The sequence below is a fragment of the Bombus affinis genome, unplaced genomic scaffold (genome assembly GCF_024516045.1).
Source record: "Bombus affinis isolate iyBomAffi1 unplaced genomic scaffold, iyBomAffi1.2 ctg00000296.1, whole genome shotgun sequence".
NCBI classification, from domain to species: Eukaryota; Metazoa; Arthropoda; class Insecta; order Hymenoptera; family Apidae; genus Bombus; species Bombus affinis.
In genome coordinates this window covers 60,876-76,819 of record NW_026108982.1, presented here as the reverse complement: position 1 = coordinate 76,819, position 15,944 = coordinate 60,876, and the positions used below count along the sequence as shown (strand labels likewise).

General features: G+C 42.9%; 1 long non-coding RNA gene across 1 annotated transcript in view; it reads right to left on the bottom strand.

The window, feature by feature from the left end:
* LOC126927897 (uncharacterized) overlaps positions 1 to 15,944 on the bottom strand; it is a 61,252-nt gene that overhangs the window by 44,817 nt on the left and 491 nt on the right. The gene's annotated exons all lie outside the window — the stretch shown is intronic.

The following is a 15,944-nucleotide window of genomic DNA, read 5'->3' as shown; positions in this document are numbered from 1 at the left end:
TACATATTCCTTATATTGCCTTGCATATATTTCCTCTTATTGCCTAATTTTGTGAGCGATTTCGGACCACACCTTGCACTGTACTATGTGGAAATATTACTATTTATGTAAAACTATTGATAAACTGTAAACTTTCGTCAGTACTCAATTCGATAAAGACTTGCGGCTCCTCGGGCTGGTGCGAATATGTCAATGTCCCTATGTGCCATACCGTTGGTTTGTGACACCCCTTTACGCGTCCCTCGCTCGCTGCTCACGCTCGAGAACTATAGACTAACCTAAAACGAAGCCCACTTGCGTTCGTTATTCGATAAGGAGGCGACTTATTTCAAATTTGCTAACGTGTTGGACCGGTTGTGAGATTGGACTAGATTTTTACGAGCGAGCGGAGCGAGCGAGCAACGATTACATTTTCCAAGCTATACATATTCCTTATATTGCCTTGCATGTATTTCCTGTTATTGCCTAATTTTGTCAGCGATTTCGGACCTCACGTTGCACTGTGCTATGTGGAAATATTACTATTTATGTAAAACTATTGATAAATTGTAAACTTTTGTCAGTACGAAATTCCATAAAGTTTTGCGGCTCCTCGGGCTGGTGCGAATATTTCAATGTCCCTATGTGCCAAACCGTGGGTTTGTGACACACCTTTACGCGTCCCGCGCTCGCTGCACTCGCTCGAAAACTATAGCCTAACCTAAAACGAAGCCCACTTGCGTTCGTTATTCGATAAGGAGGCGACTTATTTCAAATTTGCTAACGTGTCGGATCGGTTGCGAGGTTGGACTAGATTTTTACGAGCGAGCGGAGCGAGCGAGCAACGATTACAATTTCCAAGCAATACATATTCCTTATATTGCCTTGCATATATTTCGTGTTATTGCATAATTTTGTGAGCGATTTCAGACCACACGTTGCACTGTACTATGTGGAAATATTAATATTTATGTAACACTATTGATGAACGGAAAACTTTTATCAGTACGCAGTTCGATAAATACTTCCGGCACCTCGGGCTGGTGCGAATATTTCAATGTCCCTATGTGCCAAACCCATGGTTCGTGACACACCTTTACGCGTCCCGCGCTCGCTGCACTCGCTCGAAAACTATAGCCTAACCTAAAACCAATCCCTCTTGCGTTCGTTATTCGATAAGGAGGCAACTTATTTCAAATTTGCTAACGTGTCGGACCGGTTGTGAGATTGGACTAGATTTTTACGAGCGAGCGGAGCGAGCGAGCAACGATTACAATTTCCAAGCTATACATAGTCCTTATATTGCCTTGCATGTATTTCCTGTTATTGCCTAATTTTGTCAGCGATTTCGGACCTCACGTTGCACTGTACTATGTGGAAATATTACTATTTATGTAAAACTATTGATAAATTGTAAACTTTTGTCAGTACGAAATTCCATAATGTTTTGCGGCTCCTCGGGCTGGTGCGAATATTTCAATGTCCTATGTGACAAACCGTTGGTTTGTGACACACCTTTACGCGTCCCGCGCTCGCTGCACTCGCTCGAAAACTATAGCCTAACCTAAAACGAAGCCCACTTGCGTTCGTTATTCGATAAGGAGGCGACTTCTTTCAAATTTGCTAACGTGTCGGACCGGTTGTGAGATTGGACTAGATTTTTACGAGCGAGCGGAGCGAGCGAGCAACGATTACAATTTCCAAGCTATACATATTCCTTATATTGCCTTGCATATATTTCCTGTTATTGCCTAATTTTGTGAGCGTTTTCGCACCACACGTTGCACTGTACTATGTGGAAATATTACTATTTATGTAAAACTATTGATAAACTGTAAACTTTTGTCAGTACGCAGTTCGATAAATACTTCCGGCCCCTCGGCCTGGTGCGAATATTTCAATGTCCCTATGTGCCAAACCGTTGGTTTGTGACACACCTTTACGCGTCCCTCGCTCGCTGCTCTCGCTCGAGAACTATAGACTAACCTAAAACGAAGCCCACTTGCGTTCGTTATTCGATAAGGAGGCGACTTATTTCAAATTTGCTAACGTGTTGGACCGGTTGTGAGATTGGACTAGATTTTTACGAGCGAGCGGAGCGAGCGAGCAACGATTACATTTTCCAAGCTATACATATTCCTTATATTGCCTTGCATGTATTTCCTGTTATTGCCTAATTTTGTCAGCGATTTCGGACCTCACGTTGCACTGTGCTATGTGGAAATATTACTATTTAGGTAAAACTATTGATAAATTGTAAACTTTTGTCAGTACGAAATTCCATAAAGTTTTGCGGCTCCTCGGGCTGGTGCGAATATTTCAATGTCCCTATGTGCCAAACCGTGGGTTTGTGACACACCTTTACGCGTCCCGCGCTCGCTGCACTCGCTCGAAAACTATAGCCTAACCTAAAACGAAGCCCACTTGCGTTCGTTATTCGATAAGGAGGCGACTTATTTCAAATTTGCTAACGTGTCGGATCGGTTGTGAGGTTGGACTAGATTTTTGCGAGCGAGCGGAGCGAGCGAGCAACTATTACAATTTCCAAGCTATACATATTCCTTATATTGCCTTGCATATATTTCCTGTTATTGCATAATTTTGTGAGCGATTTCGGACCACACGTTGCACTGTACTATGTGGAAATATTAATATTTATGTAAAACTATTGATGAACGGAAAACTTTTATCAGTACGCAGTTCGATAAATACTTCCGGCTCCTCGGGCTGGTGCGAATATTTCAATGTCCCTATGTGCCAAACCCATGGTTTGTGACACACCTTTACGCGTCCCGCGCTCGCTGCGCTCGCTCGAAAACTATAGCCTAACCTAAAACCAATCCCTCTTGCGTTCGTTATTCGATAAGGAGGCGACTTATTTCAAATTTGCTAACGTGTTGGACCGGTTGTGAGATTGGACTAGATTTTTACGAGCGAGCGGTGCGAGCGAGTAACGATTACAATTTCCAAGCTATACATATTCCTTATATTGCCTTGCATATATTTACTGTTATTGCCTAATTTTCTGAGCGATTTCGGACCACACGTTGCACTCTACTATGTGGAAATATTACTATTTATGTAAAACTATTGATAAACTGTAAACTTTTGTCAGTACGCTGTTCGATAAATACTTCCGGCTCCTCGGCCTGGTGCGAATATTTCAATGTCCCTATGTGCCAAACCGTTGGTTTGGGACACACCTTTACGCGTCCCGCGCTCGCTGCACTCGCTGGAATACTATAGCCTAACCTAAAACGAAGCCCACTTGCGTTCGTTATTCGATAAGGAGGCGACTTCTTTCAAATTTGCTAACGTGTCGGATCGGTTGTGAGGTTGGACTAGATTTTTACGAGCGAGCGGAGCGAGCGAGCATCGAATACAATTTCCAAGCTGTACATATTCCTTATATTGCCTTGCATATATTTCCTGTTATTGCCTAATTTTGTGAGCGATTTCGGACCACACCTTGCACTGTACTATGTGGAAATATTACTATTTATGTAAAACTATTGATAACCGGTAAACTTTTGTCAGTACGCAGTTCGATAAATACTTCCGGCTCCTCGGGCTGGTGCGAATATTTCAATGTCCCTATGTGCCAAACCGTTGGTTCGTGACACACCTTTACGCGTCCCGCGCTCGCTGCACTTGCTCGAAAACTATAGCCTAACCTAAAACGAAGCCCACTTGCGTTCGTTATTCGATAAGGAGGCGACTTATTACAAATTTGCGAACGTGTCGGATCGGTTTTGAGGTTGGACTAGATTTTTACGAGCGAGCGGAGCGAGCGAGCAACGATTACATTTTCCAAGCTATACATATTCCTTATATTGCCTTGCATGTATTTCCTGTTATTGCCTAATTTTGTCAGCGATTTCGGACCTCACGTTGCACTGTGCTATGTGGAAATATTACTATTTATGTAAAACTATTGATAAATTGTAAACTTTTGTCAGTACGAAATTCCATAAAGTTTTGCGGCTCCTCGGGCTGGTGCGAATATTTCAATGTCCCTATCTGCCAAACCGTGGGTTTGTGACACACCTTTACGCGTCCCGCGCTCGCTGCACTCGCTCGAAAACTATAGCCTAACCTAAAACGAAGCCCACTTGCGTTCGTTATTCGATAAGGAGGCGACTTATTTCAAATTTGCTAACGTGTCGTATCGGTTGTGAGGTTGGACTAGATTTTTACGAGCGAGCGGAGCGAGCGAGCAACGATTACAATTTCCAAGCTATACATATTCCTTATATTGCCTTGCATATATTTCGTGTTATTGCATAATTTTGTGAGCGATTTCGGACCACACGTTGCACTGTACTATGTGGAAATATTAATATTTATGTAACACTATTGATGAACGGAAAACTTTTGTCAGTACGCAGTTCGATAAATACTTCCGGCACCTCGGGCTGGTGCGAATATTTCAATGTCCCTATGTGCCAAACCCATGGTTCGTGACACACCTTTACGCGTCCCGCGCTCGCTGCACTCGCTCGAAAACTATAGCCTAACCTAAAACGAAGCCCACTTGCGTTCGTTATTCGATAAGGAAGCGACTTATTTCAAATTTGCGAACGTGTCGGATCGGTTTTGAGGTTGGACTAGATTTTTACGAGCAAGCGGAGCGAGCGAGCATCGAATACAATTTCCAAGCTGTACATATTCCTTATATTGCCTTGCATATATTTCCTGTTATTGCCTAATTTTGTGAGCGATTTCGGACCACACCTTGCACTGTACTATGTGGAAATATTACTATTTATGTAAAACTATTGATAAACTGTAAACTTTCGTCAGTACTCAATTCGATAAAGACTTGCGGCTCCTCGGGCTGGTGCGAATATGTCAATGTCCCTATGTGCCATACCGTTGGTTTGTGACACCCCTTTACGCGTCCCTCGCTCGCTGCTCTCGCTCGAGAACTATAGACTAACCTAAAACGAAGCCCACTTGCGTTCGTTATTCGATAAGGAGGCGACTTATTTCAAATTTGCTAACGTGTTGGACCGGTTGTGAGATTGGACTAGATTTTTACGAGCGAGCGGAGCGAGCGAGCAACGATTACATTTTCCAAGCTATACATATTCCTTATATTGCCTTGCATGTATTTCCTGTTATTGCCTAATTTTGTCAGCGATTTCGGACCTCACGTTGCACTGCGCTATGTGGAAATATTACTATTTAGGTAAAACTATTGATAAATTGTAAACTTTTGTCAGTACGAAATTCCATAAAGTTTTGCGGCTCCTCGGGCTGGTGCGAATATTTCAATGTCCCTATGTGCCAAACCGTTGGTTTGTGACACACCTTTACGCGTCCCGCGCTCGCTGCACTCGCTCGAAAACTATAGCCTAACCTAAAAACAATCCCTGCTGCGTTCGTTATTCGATAAGGAGGCGACTTATTTCAAATTTGCTAACGTGTCGGATCGGTTGTGAGGTTGGACTAGATTTTTACGAGCGAGCGGAGCGAGCGAGCAACGATTACAATTTCCAAGCTATACATATTCCTTATATTGCCTTGCATATATTTCCTGTTATTGTATAATTTTGTGAGCGATTTCGGACCACACGTTGCACTGTACTATGTGGAAATATTACTATTTATGTAAAACTATTGATAAACGGTAAACTTTTGTCAGTACGCAGTTCGATAAATACTTCCGGCTCCTCGGGCTGGTGCGAATATTTCAATGTCCCTATGTGCCAAACCCATGGTTTGTGACACACCTTTACGCATCCCGCGCTCGCTGCGCTCGCTCGAAAACTATAGCCTAACCTAAAACCAATCCCTCTTGCGTTCGTTATTCGATAAGGAGGCGACCTATTTCAAATTTGCTATGGTGTCGGATCGGTTGTGAGGTTGGACTAGATTTTTACGAGCGAGCGGAGCGAGCGAGCATCGAATACAATTTCCAAGCTATACATATTCCTTATATTGCCTTGCATATATTTCCTGTTATTGCCTAATTTTGTAAGCGATTTCGGACCACACGTTGCACTGTACTATGTGGAAATATTACTATTTATGTAAAACTATTGATAAATTGTAAACTTTTGTCAGTACGAAATTCCATATAGTTTTGCGGCTCCTCGGGCTGGTGCGAATATTTCAATGTCCCTATGTGACAAACCGTTGGTTTGTGACACACCTTTACGCGTCCCGCGCTCGCTGCACTCGCTCGAAAACTATAGCCTAACCTAAAACGAAGCCCACTTGCGTTCGTTATTCGATAAGGAGGCGACTTCTTTCAAATTTGCTAACGTGTCGGATCGGTTTTGAGGTTGGACTAGATTTTTACGAGCAAGCGGAGCGAGCGAGCATCGAATACAATTTCCAAGCTGTACATATTCCTTATATTGCCTTGCATATATTTCCTGTTATTGCCTAATTTTGTGAGCGATTTCGGACCACACCTTGCACTGTACTATGTGGAAATATTACTATTTATGTAAAACTATTGATAAACGGTAAACTTTTGTCAGTACGCAGTTCGATAAATACTTCCGGCTCCTCGGGCTGGTGCGAATATTTCAATGTCCCTATGTGCCAAACCCATGGTTTGTGACACACCTTTACGCGTCCCGCGCTCGCTGTACTCGCTCGAAAACTATAGCCTAACCTAAAACCAATCCCTCTTGCGTTCGTTATTCGATAAGGAGGCGACTTATTTCAAATTTGCTAACGTGTCGGACCGGTTGTGAGATTGGACTAGATTTTTACGAGCGAGCGGAGCGAGCGAGCAACGATTACAATTTCGAAGCTAAACATATACCTTATATTGCCTTGCATGTATTTCCTGTTATTGCCTAATTTTGTGACTGATTTCGGACCATACGTTGCACTGTACTATGTGGAATATTACTATTTATGTAAAACTATTGATAAACGGTATACTTTTGTCAGTACGCAGTTCGATAAATACTTCCGGCTCCTCGGGCTGGTGCGAATATTTCAATGTCCCTATGTGCCAAACCGTGGGTTTGTGACACACCTTTACGCGTCCCGCGCTCGCTGCACTCGCTCGAAAACTATAGCCTAACCTAAAACGAAGCCCACTTGCGTTCGTTATTCGATAAGGAGGCGACTTATTTCAAATTTGCTAACGTGTCGGATCGGTTGTGAGGTTGGACTAGATTTTTACGAGCGAGCGGAGCGAGCGAGCAACGATTACAATTTCCAAGCTATACATATTCCTTATATTGCCTTGCATATATTTCGTGTTATTGCATAATTTTGTGAGCGATTTCGGACCACACGTTGCACTGTACTATGTGGAAATATTAATATTTATGTAACACTATTGATGAACGGAAAACTTTTATCAGTACGCAGTTCGATAAATACTTCCGGCACCTCGGGCTGGTGCGAATATTTCAATGTCCCTATGTGCCAAACCCATGGTTCGTGACACACCTTTACGCGTCCCGCGCTCGCTGCACTCGCTCGAAAACTATAGCCTAACCTAAAAACAATCCCTGCTGCGTTCGTTATTCGATAAGGAAGCGACTTATTTCAAATTTGCGAACGTGTCGGATCGGTTTTGAGGTTGGACTAGATTTTTACGAGCAAGCGGAGCGAGCGAGCATCGAATACAATTTCCAAGCTGTACATATTCCTTATATTGCCTTGCATATATTTCCTGTTATTGCCTAATTTTGTGAGCGATTTCGGACCACACCTTGCACTGTACTATGTGGAAATATTACTATTTATGTAAAACTATTGATAAACTGTAAACTTTCGTCAGTACTCAATTCGATAAAGACTTGCGGCTCCTCGGGCTGGTGCGAATATGTCAATGTCCCTATGTGCCATACCGTTGGTTTGTGACACCCCTTTACGCGTCCCTCGCTCGCTGCTCTCGCTCGAGAACTATAGACTAACCTAAAACGAAGCCCACTTGCGTTCGTTATTCGATAAGGAGGCGACTTATTTCAAATTTGCTAACGTGTTGGACCGGTTGTGAGATTGGACTAGATTTTTACGAGCGAGCGGAGCGAGCGAGCAACGATTACATTTTCCAAGCTATACATATTCCTTATATTGCCTTGCATGTATTTCCTGTTATTGCATAATTTTGTGAGCGATTTCGGACCACACGTTGCACTGTACTATGTGGAAATATTAATATTTATGTAAAACTATTGATGAACGGAAAACTTTTATCAGTACGCAGTTCGATAAATACTTCCGGCTCCTCGGGCTGGTGCGAATATTTCAATGTCCCTATGTGCCAAACCGTTGGTTTGTGACACACCTTTACGCGTCCCGCGCTCGCTGCACTCGCTCGAAAACTATAGCCTAACCTAAAAACAATCCCTGCTGCGTTCGTTATTCGATAAGGAGGCGACTTATTTCAAATTTGCTAACGTGTCGGATCGGTTGTGAGGTTGGACTAGATTTTTACGAGCGAGCGGAGCGAGCGAGCAACGATTACAATTTCCAAGCTATACATATTCCTTATATTGCCTTGCATATATTTCCTGTTATTGTATAATTTTGTGAGCGATTTCGGACCACACGTTGCACTGTACTATGTGGAAATATTACTATTTATGTAAAACTATTGATAAACGGTAAACTTTTGTCAGTACGCAGTTCGATAAATACTTCCGGCTCCTCGGGCTGGTGCGAATATTTCAATGTCCCTATGTGCCAAACCCATGGTTTGTGACACACCTTTACGCATCCCGCGCTCGCTGCGCTCGCTCGAAAACTATAGCCTAACCTAAAACCAATCCCTCTTGCGTTCGTTATTCGATAAGGAGGCGACCTATTTCAAATTTGCTATGGTGTCGGATCGGTTGTGAGGTTGGACTAGATTTTTACGAGCGAGCGGAGCGAGCGAGCATCGAATACAATTTCCAAGCTGTACATATTCCTTATATTGCCTTGCATATATTTCCTGTTATTGCCTAATTTTGTCAGCGATTTCGGACCTCACGTTGCACTGTGCTATGTGGAAATATTACTATTTAGGTAAAACTATTGATAAATTGTAAACTTTTCTCAGTACGAAATTCCATAAAGTTTTGCGGCTCCTCGGGCTGGTGCGAGTATTTCAATGTCCCTATGTGCCAAACCGTGGGTTTGTGACACACCTTTACGCGTCCCGCGCTCGCTGCACTCGCTCGAAAACTATAGCCTAACCTAAAACGAAGCCCACTTGCGTTCGTTATTCGATAAGGAGGCGACTTATTTCAAATTTGCTAACGTGTCGGATCGGTTGTGAGGTTGGACTAGATTTTTACGAGCGAGCGGAGCGAGCGAGCAACGATTACAATTTCCAAGCTATACATATTCCTTATATTGCCTTGCATATATTTCCTGTTATTGCCTAATTTTGTGAGCGATTTCGGACCACACGTTGCACTGTACTATGTGGAAATATTACAATTTATGTAAAATTATTGATAAACTGTAAACTTTTGTCAGTAGAAAATTCTATAAAGATTTGCGGCTCCTCGGGCTGGTGCGAATATTTCAATGTCCCTATGTGCCAAACCCATGGTTTGTGACACACCTTTACGGGTCCCGCGCTCGCTGCGCTCGCTCGAAAACTATAGCCTAACCTAAAACCAATCCCTCTTGCGTTCGTTATTCGATAAGGAGGCGACCTATTTCAAATTTGCTATGGTGTCGGATCGGTTGTGAGGTTGGACTAGATTTTTACGAGCGAGCGGAGCGAGCGAGCAACGATTACAATTTCCAAGCTATACATATTCCTTATATTGCCTTGCATATATTTCGTGTTATTGCATAATTTTGTGAGCGATTTCGGACCACACGTTGCACTGTACTATGTGGAAATATTACTATTTATGTAAAACTATTGATAAACGGTAAACTTTTGTCAGTACGCAGTTCGATAAATACTTTCGGCTCCTCGGGCTGGTGCGAATATTTCAATGTCCATATGTGCCAAACCCATGGTTTGTGACACACCTTTACGCGTCCCGCGCTCGCTGCGCTCGCTCGAAAACTATAGCCTAACCTAAAACGAAGCACACTTGCGTTCGTTATTCGATAAGGAGGCGACTTATTTCAAATTTGCTAACGTGTCGGATCGGTTGTGAGGTTGGACTAGATTTTTACGAGCGAGAGGTGCGAGCGAGTAACGATTACAATTTCCAAGCTATACATATTTCTTATATTGCCTTGCATATATTTACTGTTATTGCCTAATTTTGTGAGCGATTTCGGACCACGCGTTGCACTCTACTATGTGGAAATATTACTATTTAGGTATAACTATTGATAAATTGTAAACTTTTGTCAGTACGAAATTCCATAAAGTTATGCGGCTCCTCGGGCTGGTGCGAATATTTCAATGTCCCTATGTGCCAAACCGTGGGTTTGTGACACACCTTTACGCGTCCCGTGCTCGCTGCACTCGCTCGAAAACTATAGCCTAACCTAAAACGAAGCACACTTGCGTTCGTTATTCGATAAGGAGGCGACTTATTTCAAATTTGCTAACGTGTCGGATCGGTTGTGAGGTTGGACTAGATTTTTACGAGCGAGCGGAGCGAGCGAGCAACGATTACAATTTCCAAGCTATACATATTCCTTATATTGCCTTGCATATATTTCCTGTTATTGCCTAATTTTGTGAGCGATTTCGGACCACACGTTGCACTGTACTATGTGGAAATATTACAATTTATGTAAAATTATTGATAAACTGTAAACTTTTGTCAGTAGGAAATTCTATAAAGATTTGCGGCTCCTCGGGCTGGTGCGAATATTTCAATGTCCCTATGTGCCAAACCCATGGTTTGTGACACACCTTTACGCGTCCCGCGCTCGCTGCGCTCGCTCGAAAACTATAGCCTAACCTAAAACCAATCCCTCTTGCGTTCGTTATTCGATAAGGAGGCGACTTATTTCAAATTTGCTAACGTGTCGGATCGGTTGTGAGGTTGGACTAGATTTTTACGAGCGAGCGTTGCGAGCGAGTAACGATTACAATTTCCAAGCTATACATATTTCTTATATTGCCTTGCATATATTTACTGTTATTGCCTAATTTTGTGAGCGATTTCGGACCACACGTTGCACTCTACTATGTGGAAATATTACTATTTATGTTAAACTATTGATAAACTGTAAACTTTTGTCAGTACGCAGTTCGATAAATACTTCCGGCTCCTCGGCCTGGTGCGAATATTTCAATGTCCCTATGTGCCAAACCCATGGTTTGTGACACACCTTTACGCGTCCCGCGCTCGCTGCGCTCGCTCGAAAACTATAGCCTAACCTAAAACCAATCCCTCTTGCGTTCGTTATTCGATAAGGAGGCGACTTATTTCAAATTTGCTAACGTGTCGGATCGGTTGTGAGGTTGGACTAGATTTTTACGAGCGAGCGGAGCGAGCGAGCAACGATTACAATTTCCAAGCTATACATATTCCTTATATTGCCTTGCATATATTTCCTGTTATTGCCTAATTTTGTGAGCGATTTCGGACCACACGTTGCACTCTACTATGTGGAAATATTACTATTTATGTTAAACTATTGATAAACTGTAAACTTTTGTCAGTACGCAGTTCGATAAATACTTCCGGCTCCTCGGGCTGGTGCGAATATTTCAATGTTCCTATGTGCCAAACCCATGGTTTGTGACACACCTTTACGCGTCCCGCGCTCGCTGCGCTCGCTCGAAAACTATAGCCTAACCTAAAACCAATCCCTCTTGCGTTCGTTATTCGATAAGGAGGCGACTTATTTCAAATTTGCTAACGTGTCGGATCGGTTGTGAGGTTGGACTAGATTTTTACGAGCGAGCGGAGCGAGCGAGCAACGATTACAATTTCCAAGCTATACATATTCCTTATATTGCCTTGCATATATTTCCTGTTATTGCATAATTTTGTGAGCGATTTCGGACCACACGTTGCACTGTACTATGTGGAAATATTACTATTTATGTAAAACTATTGATAAACGGTAAACTTTTGTCAGTACGCAGTTCGATAAATACTTCCGGCTCCTCGGGCTGGTGCGAATATTTCAATGTCCCTATGTGCCAAACCGTTGGCTTGGGACACACCTTTACGCGTCCCGCGCTCGCTGCACTCGCTCGAAAACTATAGCCTAACCTAAAACGAAGCCCACTTGCGTTCGTTATTCGATAAGGAGGCGTCCTATTTCAAATTTGCGATCGTTTCTGATCGGTTGTGAGGTTGGAGTAGATTTTTACGAGCGAGCGGAGCGAGCGAGCATCGAATACGATTTCCAAGCTGTACATATTCCTTATATTGCCTTGCATATATTTCCTGTTATTGCCTAATTTTGTGAGCGATTTCGGACCACACCTTGCACTGTACTATGTGGAAATATTACTATTTATGTAAAACTATTGATAAACGGTAAACTTTTGTCAGTACGCAGTTCGATAAATACTTCCGGCTCCTCGGGCTGGTGCGAATATTTCAATGTCCCTATGTGCCAAACCCATGGTTTGTGACACACCTTTACGCGTCCCGCGCTCGCTGCACTCGCTCGAAAACTATAGCCTAACCTAAAACCAATCCCTCTTGCGTTCGTTATTCGATAAGGAGGCGACTTATTTCAAATTTGCTAACGTGTCGTACCGGTTGTGAGATTGGACTAGATTTTTACGAGCGAGCGGAGCGAGCGAGCAACGATTACAATTTCGAAGCTATACATATACCTTATATTGCCTTGCATGTATTTCCTGTTATTGCCTAATTTTGTGACTGATTTCGGACCACACGTTGCACTGTACTATGTGGAAATATTACTATTTATGTTAAACTATTGATAAACTGAAAACTTTTGTCAGTAGGAAATTCTATAAAGATTTGCGGCTCCTCGGGCTGGTGCGAATATTACAATGTCCCTATGTGCCAAACCGTTGGTTTGTGACACACCTTTACGCGTCCCGCGCTCGCTGCACTCGCTCGAAAACTATAGCCTAACCTAGAACCAATCCCTCTTGCGTTCGTTATTCGATAAGGAGGCGACTTCTTTCAAATTTGCGATCGTGTCGGATCGGCTGTGAGGTTGGACTAGATTTTTACGAGCGAGCGGAGCGAGCGAGCAACGATTATAATTTCGAAGCTATACATATACCTTATATTGCCTTGCATGTATTTCCTGTTATTGCCCAATTTTGTCAGCGATTTCGGACCTCACGTTGCACTGTACTATGTGGAAATATTACTATTTATGTAAAACTATTGATAAACTGTAAACTTTTGTCAGTACGCAGTTCGATAAAGACTACCGGCTCCTCGGGCTGGTGCGAATATTTCAATGTACCTATGTGCCAAACCGTTGGTTTGTGACACACCTTTACGCGTCCCGCGCTCTTTGCGCTCGCTCGAAAACTATAGCCTAACCTAAAACCAAGCACTCTTGCGTTCGTTATTCGATAAGGAGGCGAATTATTTCAAATTTGCGAACGTGTCGGATCGGCTGTGAGGTTGGACTAAATTTTTACGAGCGAGCGGAGCGAGCGAGCAACGATTACAATTTACAAGCTATACATATACCTTATATTGCCTTGCATATATTTCCTGTTATTGCCTAATTCTGTCAGCGATTTCGGACCACACGTTTCACTGTACTATGTGGAAATATTACTATTTATGTAAAACTATTGATAAAATGTAAACTTTTGTTAGTACGCAATTCGATAAAGACTTGCGGCTCCTCGGGCTGGTGCGAATATTTCAATGTCCCTATGTGCCAAACCGTTGGTTTGTGACACACCTTAACGCGTCCCTCGCTCGCTGCGCTCACACGAAAACTATGGCCTAACCTAAAACCAAGCACTCTTGCGTTCGTTATTCGATAAGGAGGCGACTTATTTCAAATTTGCGAACGTGTCGGATCGGTTGTGAGGTTGGACTAGATTTTTACGAGCGAGCGGAGCGAGCTAGCAACGATTACAATTTCCAAGCTATACATATTCCTTATATTGCCTTGCATATATTTCCTGTTATTGCATAATTTTGTGAGCGATTTCGGACCACACGTTGCACTGTACTATGTGGAAATATTACTATTTATGTAAAACTATTGATAAACGGTAAACTTTTGTCAGTACGCAGTTCGATAAATACTTCCGGCTCCTCGGGCTGGTGCGAATATTTCAATGTCCCTATGTGCCAAACCCATGGTTTGTGACACACCTTTACGCGTCCCGCGCTCGCTGCACTCGCTCGAAAACTATAGCCTAACCTAAAACCAATCCCTCTTGCGTTCGTTATTCGATAAGGAGGCGACTTATTTCAAATTTGCTAACGTGTCGGACCGGTTGTGAGATTGGACTAGATTTTTACGAGCGAGCGGAGCGAGCGAGCAACGATTACAATTTCGAAGCTATACATATGCGATATATTACCTTGCATATATTTCCTGTTATTACCTAATTTTGTCTAGGATTTCGGACCTCACGTTGCACTGTACTATGTGAAAATATTGCTATTTATGTAAAACTGTTGATAAACTGTAAACTTTCGTCAGTACTCAATTCGATAAAGACTTGCGGCTCCTCGGGCTGGTGCGAATATTTCAATGTCCTTATGTACCAAACCGTTGGTTTGTGACACACCTTTACGCGTCCCTCGCTCGCTGCGCTCGCTCGAAAACTATAGCCTAACCTAAAACGTAGCCCACTTGCGTTCGTTATTCGATAAGGAGGCGACTTCTATCAAATTTGCGATCGTGTCGGATCGGCTGTGAGGTTGGACTAGATTTTTACGAGCGAGTGGAGCGAGCGAGCAACGATTACAATCTCCAAGCTACACATATGCGATATATTACCTTGCATATATTTCCTGTTATTACCTAATTTTGTCTGCGATTTCGGATCTCACGTTGCACTGTACTATTTGGAAATATTACTATTTACGTAAAACTATTGATAAACTGTAACCTTTTGTCAGTACGCAGTTCGATAAAGACTTCCGGCTCCTGGGGCTGTTGCGAATATTTCAATGTCCCTATGTGCCCAAATGTTGGTTTGTGACACACCTTAACGCGTCCCACGCTCGCTGCGCTCACTCGAAAACTATAGCCTAACCTAAAACCAAGCACCCTTGCGTTCGTTATTCCATAAGGAGGCGACTTATTTCAAATTTGCGAACGTGTCGGATCGGTTGTGAGGTTGGACTAGATTTATACGAGCGAGCGGAGCGAGCGAGCAACGCTTACATTCACCAAGCTATACATATGCGATATATGACCTTGCATATATTTCCTGTTATTACCTAATTTTGTCAGCGATTTCGGACCTCACGTTGCACTGTACTATGTGGAAATATTACTATTTATGTAAAACTATTGATAAACTGTATACTTTCGTCAGTACTCAATTCGATAAAGACTTGCGGCTCCTTGGGCTGGTGCGAATATTTCAAAGTCCCTATGTGCCAAACCGTTGGTTTGTGACACACCTTTACGCGTCCCTTGCTCGCTGCGCGCGCTCGAAAACTATAGCCTAGCCTAAAACCAATCCTCCTTGCGTTCGTTATTCGATAAGGAGGCGACTTATTTTAAATTTTCGAACGTGTCGGATCGGTTGTGAGGTTGGACTAGATTTTTACGAGCGAGCGGAGCGAGCGAGCAACGATTACAATTTCGAAGCTATACATATGCGATATATTACCTTGCATATATTTCCTGTTATTACCTAATTTTGTCTGCGATTTCGGACCTCACGTTGCACTGTACTATGTGAAAATATTGCTATTTATGTAAAACTATTGATAAACTGTAAACTTTCGTCAGTACTCAATTCGATAAAGACTTGCGGCTCCTCGGGCTGGTGCGAATATTTCAATGTCCTTATGTACCAAACCGTTGGTTTGTGACACACATTTACGCGTCCCTCGCTCGCTGCGCTCGCTCGAAAACTATAGCCTAACCTAAAACGAAGCCCACTTGCGTTCGTTATTCGATAAGGAGGCGACTTCTTTCAA